At 36.7% G+C, this 21,655-nt stretch overlaps 1 long non-coding RNA gene across 1 annotated transcript in view; it reads right to left on the bottom strand.

The window, feature by feature from the left end:
• LOC129031498 (uncharacterized) overlaps positions 1-21,655 on the bottom strand; it is a 55,800-nt gene that overhangs the window by 3,697 nt on the left and 30,448 nt on the right. The window lies entirely within an intron of this gene.

Here is a 21,655-nt window from a genome sequence, read left to right as displayed (position 1 = left end):
GAGAACAGAAAAGGCCAAATGGAAAGGATTATTGCCAGAAAAATGTTTTAGTCCATGTTTCATTTCAAATTGTTGGATTTAAGAGTTCAATTTTGTTTGAGTTTATAATTTCCTGATGTTTTTGCTTCATTTACTTAAAGCAGACATATAACTGAATGTCTATAAGTTACACTCATGATGTCATCTATAAATTACTTAATTCATGATACATATGCAGGTATATATGTAAAATGTAGAACTGAGACTAAAAATGTGGAGATTAGAGCAGCATAAGAGAATGTTAATATTGTATGCCCTAACATGGTAGAAATTGTAGCAAAAAATTGGAAGAGAAATGGGAAAGAAAGTGGGTAAAAAATATATTGATTTTCCTAGATATGTACTATCTGGAGTAAAAAGATATCACTTAAAAATGACACATAAGTAAATCTATATGAATATTTCACAATACAGTTGTAAATTCTAAAGCTAGTGATAGAGATGAGGTAGGGAAAGGAGGAAAAGTATGAAAGATCTCAATTTTATATTTACTTATATAAGGGAACTAAAGATATGAATAACTAAGGATATTAAATAAAGCTGTAATTACAAAGGTGACAGTGAAAACAAAATTGCAAATCTTTTAAAATATCAGTAGAATCACATACAGAAAGCAAAGCAAAGCAAACAGAGAATAGGCCTTATGCTGTACTACCTTCTTTCTCCCAGCCTGCACCTATGGTCTTGTGAGTTCTCTATGATCAGCTGACAGAGGAAGGGAAGGCCACAGGTTGGTTTGCAGATGGCTCTGCATGACAGGCAGAGCACTACAGCCCCTTTCTGGGCCATTACTGATCAACAATGGTAAAGGGAAATGCTCCCAGTGGACAGAACTTCGGGCATTGCACCTGGTCATGCACTGTGCTTGGAAAGAGAAATGGCCAGATGAACCATTATATACTGATTCCAGGCCTGTGACCAATGGTTTAGCTAGATGGCCAGGGACTTGGAAGGAGCACGATCGGAAAACTGATGACAAGGAAATTTGGAGAAGAGGTAAGTGGATAGACTTATTTCAATGGACAAAAAACCATGAAGGTATTTGCGTCTTACATAAATGCTCACCTAAGGGTGACCTCAGCAGAGCAGGATTTTAATCAAGTGGATAGGATGACCCATTCTGTGGACATCAGTCAGCCTCTTTCCCTAGCCACTCCTGTCATTGCCCAATTGGCTCATGAACACAGTGGCCATGTGGCAGGGATGGAGGTTGTGTTTGGGTTCAGCAATACAGACTTCCATGTACCAAGGCAGACCTGGATACAGCCACTGTCACATGCCAGTCTGCTAGCAGCAGAGACCAACACTGAGTCCAAAAATGACACCACTCCCCAGGGTGATCAGCCAGCTACCTGGTGGTAGGTTGATTACTACCTTGGAACTTCTTCCGTCACAGAAGGGGCAGTCTATTTCTTACTAAAATAGACTTAACTCTGGATATGAATATGCCTTACCTGCATGTAATGCTTCTGCCAAAACTACCATCCATGGACTTACAGAAGTCTTATACACTGTCCTGGTATGCCACACAGCTTTGCTTCCAATAAGGAAAACATTTCACAGCAAAGGAAGTGCAGCAATGGGCCTATGCTCATGGCATTCACTGGTCTTACCATGTCCCCCACCATCTGAACAGCTGGTTTGACAGAACAATGAAATGGTCTTTTGAAGACGCAGTTATAGCACCAGCTAGGTGGCAACATCTTGCAAGGTGGGGATAAGGTTCTCTAGAAGGCTGTATACACTCTGAATCAGTGTCCAATGTATGATGCTATTTCTCCCATAGCCAAGATTCATCATCCAGGAGTCACTGGGGTGGAAATGGAAGTGGCACCCTCACTATTAGCCCTAGTGACCCACTGGCAAAAATGTTGCTTCCAGTTTCTGCAACCTTATGCCCTCAGTCTCAGAAGGAGAAAGGCTTTCACCAAGAGACATAATGATTCCATTGAACTGGAAGTTAAGCCTGCTGTCTGGTTACTTTGGGCTCTTCAAGCCTCTTAATCAACAGGCAAAGAAGCGAGTTAATGCTCTGACCAGGGTGATTTGTGCCAACTACAAAGAGGAAGTTGAACTGCTATGCCACAGTGGAAGTAAGGAAGAGTGTGTCTGCAATACAGAAGAGCCCTTAGGGCATTTCAGGATTACCATGCAACGTGGTTAAGATCAACAGAAAACAACAACAGCCCAATCCAGGCAACATTACACTACTAACATCTCAAAATCCTATAGAGTGAAGATTTGGATCACTTAACCAGGTAAAGAACCATTACCAGCTGAGGTGCTTGCTGAAAACAAAGGGAATACAAAAAGGGTAGTGGATAAAGGTAAATACTAGCTATGACCACATGGCCAGCTACAGAAACAAGGACTGTAGTTGTCGTGAGTGTTTTCTCCCTATTTTGTTATGAATGTGTGTGACACACACAGACACACACCTCAAATACCTTTGTTTTCTTTCTTATCATGTAAAAAAATACTGATTTTATATCATAGTATTTTTAAGTATTGTTAATTTTACATCATAATATTTACGTTACAGGATATCAAGAAGAATAAACATCACCCAAGAATTTTTCTTTCTTTTCTGAGGAAAGGGTAGGTGCTTTTTTGGTTATGTAATGTATAGTTGTATCATGTTAGGGAGAATTATAGCCGTGTTATTGTCTTTCTTTGGAGATTAAATATGGTTTAATGAGATGCATTTGGGGGCTGACTTGACAAGGGGGAGACTTGTGATGGTTAATTTTATGTGTCAATTTGATTGGGTCAGGAGTGCCCAGATATTTGGTTAAACATTGTTCTGGGTGTATGATAGATATTTGGTTAAACATTGTTCTGGGTGTGTCTGTGAGGGTGTTTCTGGATGAGATGAACATCTGAATCAGTAGACTAAGCAAAGCAGACTGCCCTCCTAATGTGGGTGGGCCTCATCTAAGCCTGAATAGAACAAAAAGAAAGAGAAAAAAGCATTTACGCTCTCTGCCTGACTGTGTGTGGGCTGGAACACTGGTCTTTTCCTGCCTTCAGACTTGTACTCAGACTGAATCTTATACCATTAGGTCTCTTGGTTCTTAGGCCTTTGGACTCAGACTGGAACTAACACCATTGGCTTTCCTCAGTCTCCGGCCTTTGCACTTGGACTAGAATTGTATCATTGGCTCTCCTAGGTCTCCACCTTGCCAAATGAAGATCTTGGGACTTCTCAGACTTCATAATCATGTGAGTTAATTTCATATAACGAATCTATCTATCTAACCTATTGGTTCTATTTATCTAGAGAATTATTATTAATAAAGATTTATGAAGAACTAAGGATGTTAAATAAAGCTATAATTACAAAATAACAGTGAGAACGAAACCACAAACCTTTCTTAATATCAGTAGAATCACATACAGAAAGCAAAACAGAGAAAAACAGAAAAACAGAAAACAAAGCTTATAAAGATAAAAAATTTAAAAATTCAGAAAACATAATATTGAATATAAAACTAAGATTAAATATAGCTTTCATATTAATAAGAGTAAGCAGGCTTAAACCAATTACCAAGAGATTTCAGATTAGTTTATTAAACCTATTCTACACTGTCTTCAAGAGATACACTCTAGGATAAAGTATTTCAGAATGGCCAAAATGGGGGAATGACATTATCAGGCAAATGGAAAAAAAAGAGAGAGAGAAGGAGAGAATGTAAAGGTCACAGTCTAATATTACAGAATGTACAATTCATATTAAATGAGGCAAAGGAATGAACTTTATAATTACAAAGGTAATTCACAATACTGATGTAACAGTTACGAAAATTTATGCTTCAAGCAATTAGAGGAGCTATAAGGAAAAACAGAAACTTACTAATAGAAGGAAACTTTAATTCACCTTTCTCAGGCCATGACAGATAGAGAGGAAAAAAGTAAGTAAGTCAATCTAGATGACACAATGAATTAGGCAGATTTAATTATAAATATCATACTCTGTATCCTGAAAAAAAGAGTACACATTCTGTTTAAGAGCCCATGATCACAGAAATTGATGATATATTAAGACTCAAAGAAAACCTAAATACATTACAAAAAGTAGAAGTGATATGGACAACATTCTGTGATCACTATGTAATACTAGAAATTAATAATTGAATTTAAAAATGAAAAGCCAATACCTCTTGGCTTTAACAATCTCACTTAAACAATTGTTGAATCAAAGAGAAAAATACAAAACTATAATTGCAAAACATCTAACAAACAGTAATAAGAAAACTACAAATTGCTACAACAATAGTGAGAGGAGAGGAAATAATACTTCCATTATAAACACGAAAGACTGAAAAAATGAATTTGACATTTAACTTTAGAAGCTAAAAAAGAAACAAAATAAAATAAAGGAGAATCAAGGGAAAAAATCAATAAAGCTAAAAGCAGAATTTAAGAAGTTGGAGCACAAAAACGGAAAGCTGCTGCTTTGAAAAAAGCCAATAAACATATATTACTAACTTAGTCAAGAAAAAAATATAAAAATGTGCTAGTAAAATGAGAAGGAATAAGAGAGGAAATTACCATAAAAATGAAAAAAATCTTAATAAATTGGACAATTTTATACTCAAGCTTAGAAAAGACATAAAATCTAAGTAGCATAATTTTCATAAACAGAAACCCAGAAATTCATCAAAGAGCTACTGCCACCTCTTGCACATTTTCCCTGGCCAAACACCAGGTTGAAATTGTTTCTCTGAGCAATTTTACAAGATCTTCAAAAATAATTCTAGATTAATTTTATAAAGCAAGCAGGACACTTACGGTAAAATCTGATGAAAACTATCTCCAATGTCATATATGAATATTAAAGAAAACTCCTATATAAATCTAGCAGTACATTAAAAGAAAAATGTGCCATTTCCAATAAGATTTATTACAAGTCTGCAAAGGAGGTTCAATACTAGAAAATCTATTAATCTATTGATATCTACCAATTAGTAGGCATAAGGAAGAGAATCATATGATCATCCTTACCTTCATATATGCTAAAAAGATATTTGACAAAATTTAATAACCATTTTTGATGAAATTCTTAAGAAAGTATTTATCAATGGATACATCTTTGAATGTCAAAATATAGTTATTTCACCTCCCAAATCAGTAGTACATTTCAGGGGGAAACACTAGGGCATCCCCACTCAGGAACAAGGCAAGAATGGTCCTATCATAACTATTATTTAACATTGTACCAGAAGTGCTAGCCAATGTGATTATGCAAGATAAAGAAATTAGAGATGTGAGAATTAACAAAGCAATAAAACTATCACTATATGTAAATCATATAACATATCTAGAAAATTCAAGGAGGTCAAATAAAAACTACTACAAACAAACAAAACATTTAGTAAATTAGCAAGGTACAAAATTCATATGCAAATTTTTTCATGTATACAATCAATATTCATTGAAAATATAATAGAAGAAAAGACCCCATAGCGAGGGGATGAGCCTAAAAAGAAATGTTCAAGGCTGAGTATTCTACAGATGAAAACATTAAAACATTCTTTGAAAGATAAAAGGAAGTCATGAACAAACGGAAAGGCATTTTGGATAGGAAGAGTCAATATTATCAAGATGTGGAAATTCTCTAAGTTAATTTATAAATTTAATATGATTTCAATAAAAGTAAAATCTGGGTTTTTTTTAGAACCAGACTAGACCAGAAATGATTTTAAAGTTTAGATGAAAGTAAGCCAGGCATGGTGATATGCACGTGTAATCCCGGCTATTCCCAGGGAGAAGGATTGCTTGAGCCCAGGAGTTTGAGACCAGCCTGGGCAACACAATAACAACCTGTCTCAAAAAACAGAAAAAGCTCATATGGAAATAGAAACAAAAAAAAATAGGAAATCTCTGCAAAAGAAAAGCGCCAAAGGAAGATTTTTCTTTGTCAGATAAAGCCTCAGTGATTATTATTATAATGACACATGAATAGGCAAACAGACTAACACAACAGAATGTATAGTCAGAAATAGACCTAAATCCATACGGAGTTTTAGTATATAATAAATGTGGTATCTCAAATCAGTGAGAAAAAGAGGTGCTATCAACGAATCATCTGGGAACTACCAGGAAGCCAGATGGAGAAAAAAATGTGGTTTGATGTATCCCTCACACCCTAACCCACGGTAAATTTCCGATGGGCTAGGATTTTTCCTATAGATACAAACACATAAGAATGAAATGACATTTGGATATAATTCATTGAAGCACTGTTTATAATGCAACATATTGGAAACTATCTATAAGCTCACCAATAAGGGACTGGTTAAATACATTAATAGTATATCTATAAAATGGAATACTATAATTTTGTTTAAAAAAAGCTTTTTTATCGATATATTATATCAAAATATCTCCATGCTATAGTAAGTGAAAAAAGCTAGAGCAGGAGGTAAAATGTGTATAGTTTCCTATTATCTGTAATTTGAAAGGAGAAGAAAGATAATTATTTTTATTAGCTTTCAGATAAATACAAATTCTTATCAAGGATATGATAACCTAGACGTCACATTTGGCAGGTTTCCAAATTAATCCACCTGGGGGAGGTCTATGATTCATGGTTTACATCCTATCCTTGAGTAAAGAAACTTATCCTGAGTCCCTGAAATCTTATAGTGGTTTCCTCAAACTGTTGATGTTCCATAATTAATATGTAACTTAACTGATACTGAAAAGGACATTGATTGGTTTCTGAATGGTGAAGCTTTACTGGTTGTCTTGCACATTGAAGATTCTAGCCTGTATGTTGCAAAAGACAATTCCTGTTTGAGAAGCCACTCTCCCTAAACTTCCCCATAGAAGCCTTCTTCTTCCTCTTCCTCCTCTTCTTTTTATTCCTCTTCCTCCTCCTCTGCCACCACCGTCTCCTCCTTCTCTTTCTTCTTCTTCCTTTTTTTTTCTTTTTTCCAGACAGAGTCTCACCTTGTGGCCCAGACTGGAATACAGTGGTGCAAACATGGCTCACTGCAGCCTTGACCTCCTGGGCTCAAGCGATCCTTCCACCTCAGCCCCCTGAGTAGCTGGGACTACAGGTGTGCACCACTATGCCCAGCTAATTTTTGTATTTTGGTAGAGATGGGGTTTCTTCATGTTACCCAGGCTGGTCTTAAACTCCTGAGTTCAAGCCATCCTCCTGACTCGGCCTCCCAAAGTGCTGGGATTACAGGTGTGAGCCATGGTGCCCAGCTACATTTTCATACTTTGTGTTTAAGCCAGGTAAATGAATACCTACTCAAACAATTTTGATACATGTTTTTAAGTGAAAAAAAAAACAACTCCCAATCATAACTAAAGAGTGAAATAGAAAGGTTATGTAAACAATTTGCCAACTTGCAGAAATAAATTTCACTGGTAAATCTGTTCATAATTTTTGTATATACTTAAATATCACTTTAAGAGGAAAATGCATTTGTGATCTCTTCAGCCTAGGTCAAATTCTTGTGTCATATACTTACGACACTTATATCCATTTACTTATGACACATACCCATTTATACACATATCCATTTTGTACTTCCTTGGAGCACTCTTAATAATTAGTTAAATAACCAACTACCAAAAAATTAATCTTCCATCCTAGAATGAAAGCATCAACAGGGCAGTGGCCAGGCCAGCTTTGCTGACTTCTATATCTCATAGTATCTACACAGAGGATGCTCTACATTGGAGGAGGAGTTGGTGTTTCAAAATCTAAATGTTTTATTTCTAGTAAGAGGGTAAAAATAGCTATGGCCATCTCACTGCTACTTAGGTAGAGGGACTGAGGAGTATGCTTTCTGATCTTTCCACTGCTCTGCGGCTTCCTGCAGGTATTTTTGCTTTAAGAAAAGAGAGGGGAGTAAAAGCCCATTTGCAGGGGACAACTGAAGTCTCAAAAGCTGATGATGTCCTCTTGAATAAAGTTTTGGAATTTTTCCCATGTCCATTTCTCTTTTCTTCTTTTACTAAGAGAACACCCCACGCCCATCAAATTTTGGCTAGATTAATGGCTACTCCAGTTACAGGTTACGTTTTCCACATTCTCTTGAGAAGGCTTTGAGTTTTGGGTTTAGCTTCTAGATTTTATTTTATTTTTGTGAGACAGGGTCATGCTCTGTCACCCAGGCTGGAATGCAGTGGTGTGATCGTAGCTCGTTGCAGCCTTGATCAGTGCTCAAGAGATCCTCCTACCTCAACTTCCCAAGTAGCTGGGACTACAGGCATGCATCACCACACCTGGCTAATTTATTTTATTTTTTATTTAATTCTTGTAGAGAACGTATCTCCCTGTGTTGCCCAGGCTGGTCTTAAACTCTTGGGCTCAAGTGATCCTCTTGCCTTGACCTCCCAAAGTGCTGGAATTACAGATGTCAGCCACCTCGCTGGGCCTAAGCTTTAGCAATGACTTCTGCTTTATGTTTTTCAAAATAAAGTTGTTTGCCCTTCGTATTTTCTGTTGTTCTGTTCTGTGGCCTGGAATGTGGAACCAGTGAAGTTAACGATCACTGGAGAAAACACTTTTGACCTAGAGAGAAAAGCCAAATGTAGAAGATGGCAGAGTTGCCTCAGCAACCTGGGTATCTAGATGACTTTATGGAGCATGGCCCAGATATTCATCTTGAATTGTGATATGAGAAAGAAACTTCTAACACATTTAAGCCCTTGTACTTGGAGCTGCTTTTTCCCCCTTACAGTGGCTTAACTTATTCCCTAATCATGGCAACAAATACTAGTGGGGTTCTTAGTGGCAGGATATGTTTTGTAGAGAACAAAAATCCACTCTAGCTAGTTTAAGAAGAAAGGGATTTATTGCAGCCGTTAGGTAGCTTATAAAACTTTTGGAAGGCCAAGGAAACAATTTTGGATTATACACTGTCAGAAGTAATATAGTCAGAAGAAACATCTGGCTCACTACAGATTTATTCCAGAAGAAATCCCACTGTTGCCACTACCCTCTACAGAGTACAGCATCACTATTATCTATCTCCCTGGGTTATACGCTGGCTTGTTGATCTGCAAGGAGTATGGGAGCTGCCCATAGTGCTCTGCTGACTCGTCTCTCTGGGTCATGCCACGGTGGGCTTGGGCCATGCCAGCGGAGACCCTGACTGTAGTTCTCTTTGCTTTCTGGCATTCACGTCTCCTGTAAAGAAGCTTTGTTTCCGTCTGTTGGAGTGTTCATTTGCTCTCACTGAATGGATGATTTCTTCTTTAGGAGTTCCTAGAAATGTGATGTTTCAAAAATTTTCGTTACAGGTTTAGCATGATAAAATGCTTTAAATGATAGATGTAATTTTCAGTAACAGAAGAGTCATACTGTCAGAATTCTGAGCCTAATTCCAGAATTGTCCTTGAAAGGACAAGATTTATTGTCAAGGAATGAGTTTAAGTAATAAAGTTGGCAAGTAGTCAACATAGATCAACTTTCCATTATTAACATTCTGAGCCATATGTGAAATGACTGGAAAACAGATCTTGGAGCCATAAGGCATTAAGACTTGTTCTTCCCTTCCTGTCAATTTAAACACAAAAAGCACTTTAGGAAACCAAAGACACATGCACATTCATAAAGGGAAAAGGATTGGAGTGAACCTTTCTATTTTGCCTCTAATGCTGGAATATTCTTTCACATTCTTTCCAATATTTTACTTAGTTTGAATCCAACTACTTTCTGTAATATTCAAGACTTTCCTCAAAAGCACTTCATTGTGGGTCAACAAGGTATGCCATCTAAATCAGATTATCACATAACCAAGAACCATCTCTTTAGAATTGAAAACCTTTTTCATCTTATTTTTGACATAAGTCTTTCATAGTCTATACATTTTAACCTGACTTATTAAACAAAAGACGCTCTCCTTGGTTATCTCAATGAATACTCATTACTAGATAATGCTTTCAGAGTGAAATTCCAGCTACTTTCCAAAATTCTTTTCACTTCCTGCAGTACTGATAATCACTTTTCACTGGGACTCCCTCAAATATTTTTATGTCCCTTTCTCTCTTCAAATGTATTGTGTTTATAACTTATCAAGCTTAATTGAAGTGTGCTAAGTAGAATCAAACAGGCTCTGAATGAGAGTTTAAAAGGTCACCTAGGAAATAAGGAATTTAGCCAGAGTGCTGTACCTTTGTCAAAGCCATTTCATCATGCTTTAAAAAAAATTCTGGATGCACATCTCTACACCAGAGAATTGAGGAGTACAGAAATCTGGCCTTCAGAAGAGAGTAGTTTTACTATCCTTTTAGATACAAACTATTAAAAAATAAAACAGTTTTATTCAGGTATAATTGACATATAACAAATCACATATATTTAAAGTACACAATTTGATTAGTTTTGACATATGTACACATTCACCAAACCATCATCACAATCAAGATAATGAACATGTCCATCACCCAAAAAAGTTTCCTCATTCTCCTCCATAATTTTAAAGTTCAGATGCCCAGGTAACTGCTGATCTAATTTACGCCACTGTAGATTAGCTTGCATTTTCTAGAATCGTACAGTATGTATTCTTTTTAGACCTTTTAAATTTTACACAGCATAATTGTTTTGAGATTCATTCTGCTATAGCATATATCAACAATTCATTCTGCTTTATTGCTGAGTAGTATTCTGTCATATAAGTGTAACCCAGTTGTTTATCTATTCATCTGTTTATAGACATTTGGGTTATTTTCAGCTTTTAGCTATTACCAGTAAAGCTGTGAAGAACTTTTATATAAAAGTGTTTGTATAGTGTTAGGAACCAAAGAATCTTAGAAACTGTTTTCCAAAGTGGTGTATCATTTTACATTCTCAGCAGCAGTGCCTGAGAATTCTAGTTCCTTTATATTGGTATGGTCAGTCTTTTAAATTTTAGTGATTCTGACAATGAGTGGTGCTATCCATTGTGGTTTTAATTTGCATGTCTTTAATGACTAATAGTATTAAATACATTTTCATATGTTTGTTTTCTATTCATATTGTCTCCTGACGTGGTTTAGGTCTGTGTGTCCAACCAAAAATTGTGTCGGTGCCATCAGTGTGCTGTATTCAGGAAACCCATCTCACATGCAGAGACACACATAAGCTCAAAATAAAAGGATGGAGGAGGATCTACCAAGCAAATGGAAAACAAAAAAATGCAGGGGTTGCAATCCTAGTCTCTGATAAAACAGACTTTAAACCAACAAAGATCAAAAGAGACAAAGAAGGCCATTACATAATGGTAAAGGGATCAATTCAACAAGAAGAGCTAACTATCCTAAATATATATGCACCCAATACAGGAGCACCCAGATTCATAAAGCAAGTCCTGAGTGACCTACAAAGAGACTCAGACTCCCACACAATAATAATGGGAGACTTTAACACCCCACTGTCAACATTAGACAGATCAACGAGACAGAAAGTTAACAAGGATACCCAGGAATTGAACTCAGCTCTGCACCAAGTGGACCTAATAGACATCTACAGAACTCTCCACCCCAAATCAACAGAATATACATTTTTTTCAGCACCACATCACATCTATTCCAAAATTGACCACATAGTTGGAAGTAAAGCTCTCCTCAGCAAATGTAAAAGAACAGAAATTGTAACAAACTATCTCTCAGACCAAAGTGCAATCAAACTAGAACTCAGGATTAAAAAACTCACTCAAAATCCCTCAACTGCATGGAAACTGAACAACCTGCTCCTGAATGACTACTGGGTACATAACGAAATGAAGGCAGAAATAAAGTTGTTCTTTGAAACCAACAAGAACAAAGATACAACATACCAGAATCTCTGGGACACATTTAAAGCAGTGTGCAGAGGGAAATTTATAGCACTAAATGCCCACAAGAGAAAGCAGGAAAGATCCAAAATTGACACCCTAACATCACAATTAAAAGAACTAGAAAAGCAAAAGCAAACACATTCAAAAGCTAGCAGAAGGCAAGAAATAACTAAAATCAGAAGAACTGAAGGAAATAGAGACACAAAAAACCCTTCAAAAAATTAATGAATCCAGGAGCTGGTTTTTTGAAAGGATTAACATAATTGATAGACTGCTAGCAAGACTAATAAAGAAAAAAAGAAAGAAGAATCAAATAGATGCAATAAAAAATGATAAAGGGGATATCACCACCGATCCCACAGAAATACAAACTACCATCAGAGAATACTACAAACACCTCTACGCAAATAAACTAGAAAATCTAGAAGAAATGGATAAATTCCTCGACACATACACTCTCCCAAGACTAAACCAGGAAGAAGTTGAATCTCTGAATAGACCAATAACAGGAGCTGAAATTGTGGCAATAATCAATAGCTTACCAACCAAAAAGAGTCCAGGACCAGATGGATTCACAGCCGAATTCTACCAGAGGTACAAGGAGGAACTGGTACCATTCCTTCTGAAACTATTCCAATCAATAGAAAAAGAGGGAATCCTCCCTAACTCATTTTATGAGGCCAGCATCATCCTGATACCAAAGCCTGGCAGAGACACAACAAAAAAAGAGAATTTTAGACCAATATCCTTGATGAACATTGATGAAAAAATCCTCAATAAAATACTGGCAAACCGAATCCAGCAGCACATCAAAAAGCTTATCCACCATGATCAAGTGGGCTTCATCCCTGGGATGCACGGCTGGTTCAATATATGCAAATCAATAAATGTAATCCAGCATATAAATAAAACCAAAGACAAAAACCACATGATTATCTCAATAGATGCAGAAAAGGCCTTTGACAAAATTCAACAACCCTTCATGCTAAAAACTCTCAATAAATTAGGTATTGATGGGACATATCTCAAAATAATAAGAGCTATCTATGACAAACCCACAGCCAATATCATACTGAATGGGCAAAAACTGGAAGCATTCCCTTTGAAAACTGGCACAAGACAGGGATGCCCTATCTCACCACTCCTATTCAACATAGTGTTGGAATTTCTGGCCAGGGCAATTAGGCAGGAGAAGGAAATAAAGGGTATTCAATTAGGAAAAGAGGAAATCAAATTGTCCCTGTTTGCAGATGACATGATTGTATATCTAGAAAACCCCATTGTCTCAGCCCAAAATCTCCTTAAGCTGATAAGCAACTTCAGCAAATTCTCAGGATACAAAATCAATGTACAAAAATCACAAGCATTCTTATACACCAATAACAGACAAACAGAGAGCCAAATCATGAGTGAACTCCCATTCACAATTGCTTCAAAGAGAATAAAATACTTAGGAATCCAACTTACAAGGGATGTGAAGGACCTCTTCAAGGAGAACTATAAACCACTGCTCAATGAAATAAAAGAGGATACAAACAAATGGAAGAACATTCCATGATCATGGGTAGGAAGAATCAATATCGTGAAAATGGCTGTACTGCCCAAGGTAATTTATAGATTCAATGCCATCCCCATCAAGCTACCAATGACTTTCTTCACAGAATTGGAAAAAACTACTTTAAAGTTCATATGGAACCAAAAAAGAGCCCGCATTGCCAAGTCAATTCTAAGCCAAAAGAACAAAGCTGGAGGCATCACACTACCTGACTTCAAACTATACTACAAGGCTACAGTAACCAAAACAGCATGGTACTGGTACCAAAACAGAGATATAGATCAATGGAACAGAACAGAGCCCTCAGAAATAATGCTGCATATCTAAACTATCTGATCTTTGACAAACCTGAGAAAAACAAGCAATGGGGAAAGGATTCCCTATTTAATAAATGGTGCTGGGAAAACTGGCTAGCCATATGTAGAAAGCTGAAACTGGATCCCTTCCTTACACCTTTTACAAAAATTAATTCAAGATGGATTAAAGACTTAAATGTTAGACCTAAAACCATAAAAACCCTAGAAGAAAACCTAGGCATTACCATTCAGGACATAGGCATGGGCAAGGACTTCATGTCTAAAACACCAAAAGCAATGGCAACAAAAGCCAAAATTGACAAATGGGATCTAATTAAACTAAAGAGTTTCTGCACAGCAAAAGAAACTACCATCAGAGTGAACAGGCAACCTAAAAAATGGGAGAAAATTTTCGCAACCTACTCATCTGACAAAGGGCTAATATCCAGAATCTACAATGAACTCCAACAAATTTACAAGAAAAAAACAAACAACCCCATCAAAAAGTGGGTGAAGTATATGAACAGACACTTCTCAAAAGAAGACATTTATGCAGCCAAAAGACACATGAAAAAATGCTCATTGTCACTGGCCGTCAGAGAAATGCAAATCAAAACCACAATGAGATACCATCTCACACCAGTTAGAATGGCGATCATTAAAAAGTCAGGAAAAAGCAGGTGCTGGAGAGGATGTGGAGAAATAGGAACACTTTTACACTGTTGGTGGGACTGTAAACTAGTTCAACCATTGTGGAAGTCAGTGTGGCGATTCCTTAGGGATCTAGAACTAGAAATACCATTTGACCCAGCCATCCCATTACTGGGTATATACCCAAAGGACTATAAATCATGCTGCTATAAAGACACATGCACAAGTATGTTTATTGCAGCACTTTTCACAATAGCAAAGACTTGGAACCAACCCAAATGTCCAACAATGATAGACTGGATTTACACCACGGACTACTATGCAGCCATAAAAAATGATGAGTTCATGTCCTTTGTAGGGACATGGATGAAATTGGAAATCATCATTCTCAGTAAACTCTCGCAAGGACAAAAAACCAAACACCGCATGTTCTCACTCATAGATGGGAATTGAACAATGAGAACACATGGACACAGGAAGGGGAACATCACACTCTGGGGACTGTTGTGGGGTGGGGGGAGGGGAGAGGGATAGCATTAGGAGATATACCTAATGCTAAATGGCAAGTTAATAGGTGCAGCACACCAGCATGGCACATGTATACATATGTAACTAACCTGCACATTGTGCACATGTACCCTAAAACTTAAAGTATAATAATAAAAAAAAAATTTAAAATAAATAAATAAATAAATAAACAAAAAAAAAAAAGGAAAAAAAAATTGTGACGAAGTGTAATCCCCAATATTGGAGGTGGGGCCTGGTGGCAGGTGATTGGATCATTGGGGTGGATTTCTTGTGAATGGTTTAGCACCATCCCCTTGGTGCCGTTCTCGTGATAGTGAGTTCCTGTGAGATCTGGTTATTTAAAAGTGTGTGGCACTTCCCCTCACTTCTCTTGTTCCTGCTCCTACCATGTGAGATGCCTCCAGCTCAGCCTCCCCGGAAGCCCAGCAGATACTAGCATCATACTTCCTGTACAGCCTGCACAACTATGAGTCAATTAAACCTCTTTTCTTTATAAATTACCCAGTCTCATGTATTTCTTTATAGCAATGAGAAAACAGACTTATATATAATCTTTGGTGAGGAATCTGATCAAATCTTTTGCCCATTTTTTATTAGTTCATTTGCCTTCTTATATTAAATCTTGAGTTATTTATATATTTTGGATACAAGTTTATCCAAATATATCATATAGATGATATATCAGATATATGATTTGCAAGTATTTTCTCTGTAGCTTGCATTTTCTTTCTTTCTAGGAATAGAAGTGTTTAACTTTGATGAAGTTCAACGTATCATTTTTCCTCTATAGATCATGCTTTCAGTGTTGTGTCTAAGAAATCTTGGCCTAATCCAAAGCAGCAAAAATTTTCTTTCTATGTTTCCTTCTAGAAGTTCTATAGTTTTAGGTTTCATGTTTAGGGCTATGATCCATTTTTGGTGAATTTGTGTAAATGGTGTTAAGGAATGGATTAAGGTTCCTTTTTTCCAACTTTTGCTAAAAAGACTTGAAATTAGTTGTTCAAAAATTGGTGGGTGTACTTCTGGGTGCTCCATTTTTTTCTACTGATTCATTTCTTTATCTTTGCACTAGTACCACTAGTCTTGCTTACTCTAGCATTATAATAAACCTTAAAATCAGGTAGTGTTAGTCCTCTAACTTTGTTCTTTTTCAACATTGTTTTGGCTATTCTAGGTCTTTGCATTTCAATGTAAATTTTATAATTGTTTTTATCAATATCTACAAAAGAGACTTTCAGGATTATGATCGGAATTTCATTAAATATGTACATTAATGGAGGGGGCAGGATGAGTTTTCTGACCCATGAGCAAGACATATCTATTTATTTATTTATTAGTTAGTTTGTTTTTTGTTTTGTTTTTGAGACAGAGTCTCGCTCTGTCACCTAGGCTGGAGTATAGTGGTATGATCTTGGCTCACTGCAACCTCTGCCTCCCAGGTTCAAAGCATCCTTGTGCCTCAGCCTCCTGAGTAGCTGAGATTACAGGCATGTGCCACTACACCTGGTTAATTTTTGTATTTTTAGTAGAGATGGGATTTCACCATGTTGGCCAGCCTGGTCTCGAACTCCTGGCCTTAACTGAGCTGCCTGCCTTGGCCTCCCAAAGTGCTGAAATTACATGCATGAGCCACTGCACTCAGCTCATATCTATCTATTTAGGTTTTCTTTAATTTTTCTCACCACTATTTTGTAGTTTTCAATGTGCAAGTCTTTCACAACCTTTGTTAGTTCATGTTTTCTGCTGCTATTGTAAATAATATTTTTACTAGTATGTAGAGATACTTTTGTATATTGATCTTGTATCTTGTGACCTTGCTAAAGTCATTAGTTCTAGTAAGTTTCTTTGTAGATTTCCATGGATTTTCTACGTAGATTATCATGTCTGTGAATAACAACAGTGTTGTTCCTTCCTATTTAGTCTGTATGCCTGTTACTCTTTTTCTTGCCTCATTGCAATAGCTAGAACATCTAACCCAATGTTGAACAGAAGTGGAAGAAGTGGACATTGTGATCTTGTTTTTGATATTAGGAGCAAAGTACTCTCTGTAGAGGGAGAATATTTGGAGCTTACCTCCAGCCTCTCCAGATCCTTTTCTTTGAAGCTTTTGACTGTAACACATATCCTTTAATGCTGTCACTGTGATGTATCCTTTCTTATATAGCTAACAATTTTCCTTTCGTCTGAAGGACATCTTTTAGCATTTGTTGTAGTGCTGATGATCCACTGATGATGAATTCTTTCAGTTTTTTATGTCTAGAAAGTCTTTATTTCACCTTTGTTTTTTAAAGATTTTTTTCTGGGTATAGAATTCTAAATATAGAATTTTAGGTTGACATTTTTTTTCTTTCAGTAATTTAACGATGTTGCTTCACAGTGAATTCACTTGCAATTTCCAATAAAAATTATACTGTCATCCTTATCTTCGTTCCTCTGCATGTATCATGTCTTTCTTTTTTGGTTGCTTTTTATGATTTTCTCTTTATCATTGGTTTTGAGCACCTTGATTATGATGCAGATTGGTGCAGTTTTCTTCATGTTTCCTATGCTTGGGGTTTGTTGAGCTTCCTGAGTCTATGAGTTTTGAGTTTTCATCAAATTTGGAAAATGTATTTTTAAGAGTTTATTGATTTTTCTATTTCCTCTTTTCTCCTCTCCTTTGGAGACTCATTACACACACATTAGGATGTTTGAAGTTGTCCCACAGCTTACTGATGCCCTTTCTCCTCTTTTTAATTCTCTTCTCTCTGTGCCTCATTTAGGATCATTTCTATTGCTATGTCTTCAAATTCACTACTCTTTTATTCTTCAATGTCTAATCTTCTGTGAGTCCACTGCAGCTTTTATCTTTAGAGTTCAATGTGTTTTGTTTTATTTTTGTTTTTCAAAATATCTTTCATGCTTCACCTTAACTTTATAAACATATAAAATGTAATTCTGATAACTTTAGTGTCCTTGTCTAATAATTCTAACATTGTGTAAATTCTGAGTTGTTTCAATTGGGTGATAAGTTTTCCAAATATGGTTTATATTTTCTTGTTTCTTTGACTTGTAACTTTTAACCGACTACCAGACGTTGTAAATTTTGTTTCATTGGGTGCTGGATATTTCTGTACTCCTACAAGTATTCTTGAGCTTTGTTCTGAGATGCTTGGAAACAGTTTTATCCTTTCAGGTTTGTTAGGCTGGCCCAGAGCAATACTCAGTGGAGAACTACTTATTCTCCACTGAGGCAAGACCCTACTGTGCACTGTAGCAAATGTCCTGTGAATTATGGGGTTTTCCAGTCTGGATGGTGGGAACGGGCATTACTCTCAGCCTTGTGTGAGCATTGGGCACCGGTTCCTCTAATATGTTTAGGGATTTCTTTCCTGAGCTTCACCCAGTTACCTCACAGGCAAGTGGTAATCTGTACTCATCTGAATACTTGAGAGGAACCCTTTGCAGATCTCTGAAGTTCTCTCTCTTTGCAGGTCTCTGCTCTCCAGTACTCTGTCCTATGACTCTGGCCATCTTAGTCTCCCTGGACTCTCAGCTCTGTCTCCTCAACTCAGAGTCCACTGCACTCTCCTGCATTTTCCCTCTTAGCACTTCATCCTGGAAATTCCCTCAAGACAGTAAGCTGGGGCAACTGTAGGGCTCATCTTGCTTGTTTCCTGTCTCTTAGGGGTTACTGTCTTTTTTTCCCCAATGTCCAGCATCCTGAGAACTATTGTGTCCTGTATGTTGTATGTTGTCCTTTTTTTAATTAATTAATTTATTTTTTTGGTTGTCACAGGTAATAAAAAGAATCTGGTTCCTGTTACTCCATCTTGATTAGAAATAGAAGTTCCCACAATCTATTTTGACCCTTGTTTTATAGCTTCAAGGTAATATAAGTAATACAATTTTTAAATAAATGGTGTCATTGATCAAGATTTTTAGTCAAATTTTGCCATTCTCATTCTCTTTTTTTGTTTTTTTTTCGTTTTGTTTTTGAGACCGTGTCTCACACTGTCGCCTGGGCTGGAATGCAGTGGTGCCATCTCGGCTCGCTGCAACCTCCGCCTCCTAGGTTCAAGCAATTCTCCTGCTTCAGCCTCCCAAGTAGCTGGGATTACAGCTGCCAGCCACCATGCCTGGCTAATTTTTTGTATTTTTAGTAGAGACGGGGTTTTACTATGTTGACCAGGTGGGTCCCGAACTCCTGACCTTGTGATCCACCTGCCTTGGCCTCCCAAAGTGTTGGAATTACAGGAATAAGCCACCATGCCCGGCCTATTTTTCTTATATTATGTCATTCAGGGACTGTGTCTTTTGATTCTAACCAATGCAGGATTTTTTTTTTTTATCTATATGTGTCGAACAATGTCAATAATAGAAGAAATGATTGAATTTGCATTGGAAAATAAATATTTCCTTCTCCTCATACTTCTTGGAGAATGTTTTAACAGTCTCCAGCCAAAGTTTGAAACTTCTTAATTTAAAACTTTTTCTTTTCACTCATTCTCAGTTTTTGTGGAGAAGTAGCAAATAGGCTTCCACTTATGTACCAACCCTCACTAATTTGGTGCTTTGGGTTTTTTTTTTTTTTTTGAGACAGGGTCTCACTCTGTCACCTAGGCTAGAGTGCAGTAACTTGATCACAGCTCACTGCAACCTTTACCTCCCTGGTCCCTGACTTATTTTTTTATGGCCACCAGATTGCTGTATGTTCTATATTTTTTGGTACTATTTCTACCTTTTTATATTAAATTTTTTTAAATTTCTGAATTATATCTTTTTCTGGTATGAGAGATAATAGTTACTTTTCAGTGAATAGCCAATTGTCTAGCAACAATTATTAAATTGATGTAAATGTCAATTTTATCATATGGTGAAATCCCATAGATATGGCTATTTTGTTTTTAAACTCTGTTCTACTGTTCCTCTTTTATGTAGTCAAAATTATATTGATAGTAATGATAAAAATGGCTTTAGAGTTATAATGTCTAGATTAGAATTATATTTTCATTATTTACTGGCTATTTAATTTTTTGCAAACGTATCTTTTCTAGGCCTCAGTTTCTTCCTCTAAGTATTAGGTCTTAAAAATGCTATCTACTTCATAAGGTTTGGAAGATAATTAAATGACATCAGGTATGTAAAACATAGCACAGTGTCTAGCACACAGTAAGCCTTCAATAAATGTCATTAAAAACAATAATAGTAATAAAGCTTTATAGTGTGTTTTCATACCTAGTGAGTAAGTCCTCTCATGTTATACTTTTTCAAAAAAAAATTTATTTGCTTGTTTCACCTGTTACCAACCCCATTGCCTCTGTGTTAAGTAAGAGTGGCTCTCCAAGATCCACCACAAGATTGCAGGAGAAATGCAGAATGGTGGGAACAGATCTTCCAGAGTCACTTTGTTACTAACATTCAGTCAACTGTAGGGAGGAGAGTGGAAGGGACAAATATAGTCTTTCTGTGATCAGTATGCCTTCTCTCACTCAAACAACACAGCTCACAATGATTAGCAACAGTTCTAGAAAAAAGTGGACATTTTTTTGACACGTCTTTTCAGAGAATGCTTTCTTGCTACTTCTCCCCAGCTTTGCAGTTAAATAATTACATTCTTCAGAAATCCTCTTGCTTCTATAAACTAAAAATAAAATCCTAAGCCCCTCAAACTGACTGGATGGACCCTGCCCCCTTGGCCAAGGGGACTCCGGAGAAACCTTACAAATTTAGTTCCCAGCCATGACAGGATGGGAGGTCCGACACCCCTTGTTACACCTGCCTCCTTTTGTGGTTTAGACAAAACTGACCAGCAGTAATGTCAAAATAGATATCATATGACTGACAGAATGGACTCTTTGTAGAAATAAGATAGCAGATTATAAATAGCACCTAAGGCCATGCCAGAGAAGGATTAAATCATACACCCTACACTTAAAGAATAAACTATGTGCAAAGTGCTACAAGGTTTTTCTTTTTCTCTAGAAGCTAAACAAGCACTGGCCTTGAAATAAACAATATTAAAACAATTGCAACTCACCACCAGATGCTCACTAACTGACACTCTGTTCCACAAGCCTTGATTGGACAACAGACTGATTTCTGTAACTTTCTTCTGATGAGAGATCACTTATCATGACCTGGTTCTGGTGGGTTTTACAGAGACTGCACACTGGAATGCCCCCGTGTCCCTGCTTCACCTTTTGGCCTAGCTTTAATACATTTAAATGTTAATCTTCCACCCCTAAGTGAACATGGGTAGTGTGTAACATGCATGAGGACCATCTTCATGAATATTAATAGCTCCTCCTGTAACCTGTTGAATATGTATACTTGGCCAACCCATTCAAAAGGAATCCCTGTTCCATCCTCCTCTGCCTCAAAGTGCTTTTTTTAGATGGTGGTTGTGCTTCCTGCCTGGAGGTTGTAATCTCCTTCTTAAGAAATAAAGCTCATAAGCTCATCCAATTGAATGATGAGGAACCAAAAAAGAAAAAAAGGAAATAAATCTCTCTTTTCTAATGTTTTCCCATAGTAGTTTCATAGTTTGAAGTCTTATATTTATAAGCATTTAATCCATTTTGATTTGATTTTTGTATATGGCAAGATAGAGGTCTAGTTTCATTCTTTGGCATATGGATATCCAGTTTTCCTAAAATCATTTACTGAAGATACTATCTTTTTCCCAGTGTATGTTCTTGGCACCTTTGACAAAAATGAGTTCACTGTAGGTGTGTGGATTTATTTCTGGGTTCTCTATTCTGTTCCACTGGTCTATATGTCTTTTGTTATGCCAATACCATGCTATTTTGGTTACTATAGCT

Source organism: Pongo pygmaeus, chromosome 1, assembly GCF_028885625.2.
Source record: "Pongo pygmaeus isolate AG05252 chromosome 1, NHGRI_mPonPyg2-v2.0_pri, whole genome shotgun sequence".
NCBI lineage: Eukaryota > Metazoa > Chordata > Mammalia > Primates > Hominidae > Pongo > Pongo pygmaeus.
Note: the sequence above shows the minus strand (reverse complement) of the source record. Positions and strands in the feature narration are given on the sequence as shown.